The 679-nt window shown below is 61.4% G+C and overlaps 1 protein-coding gene across 1 annotated transcript in view; it reads left to right on the top strand.

Moving 5' to 3' along the window:
• The window catches only part of si:dkeyp-73b11.8 (BPTI/Kunitz domain-containing protein), a 50,001-nt gene that overhangs the window by 29,225 nt on the left and 20,097 nt on the right, over positions 1 to 679 (top strand). The gene's annotated exons all lie outside the window — the stretch shown is intronic.

The raw sequence follows: 679 nt of genomic DNA, 5'->3' as shown, positions 1-679 counted from the left end.
TCCCAGAGCGGAGACCAGTGCGGGGAGACAAATCAGAGACAGGAGACTGGTCCAGGGAGACAAGTCCCAGATTGGAGACTGGTGCAGGGAGACAGGTCCCAGATAGGAGAACGGTGCAGGGAGACAAGTCCCAGACAGGAGACCAGTGCAGTGAGACATGTCCCAGAGCAGAGAACTGCGCAGGGAGACAGATCTCAGAACGGGGACCGGTACAGGGAGACAAGTACCAGGCAGGAGACCGGTGCAGGGAGAAAGGTCCCAGACAGGAGATCGGGGTGGGGAGACAGGTCCCAGACAGCAGACCGGTGCGGGTAGACAGGTCCCAGACAGGAGACCGATGCGGGGAGACAGGTCCCAGACAGGAGACCGGTGCGGGGAGACAAATCCCAGACTGGAGACTGGTGCAGGGACACAGGTCCCAGGCAGGAGACCGGTGCGGTGAGACAAGTCCCAGACAGGAGACTGGTGCGGGGAGACAAGTCCCAGACAGGAGACCGGTGCGGGGAGACAGGTCCCAGAGCGGAGACCAGTGTGGGGAGACAAGTCCCAGACAGGAGACCGGTGCGGGGAGACAGGTCCCAGATAGGAGAACGGTGCAGGGAGACAAGTCCCAGACAGGAGACCAGTGCAGTGAGACATGTCCCAGAGCAGAGAACTGCGCAGGGAGACAGATCTCAGA

Source organism: Rhincodon typus, chromosome 36 (genome assembly GCF_021869965.1).
Source record: "Rhincodon typus isolate 14 chromosome 36, sRhiTyp1.1, whole genome shotgun sequence".
Classification (NCBI taxonomy): domain Eukaryota; kingdom Metazoa; phylum Chordata; class Chondrichthyes; order Orectolobiformes; family Rhincodontidae; genus Rhincodon; species Rhincodon typus.
The sequence above is the reverse complement of the archived record's forward strand: the minus strand, read 5'-3'. Positions and strand labels throughout refer to the sequence as shown.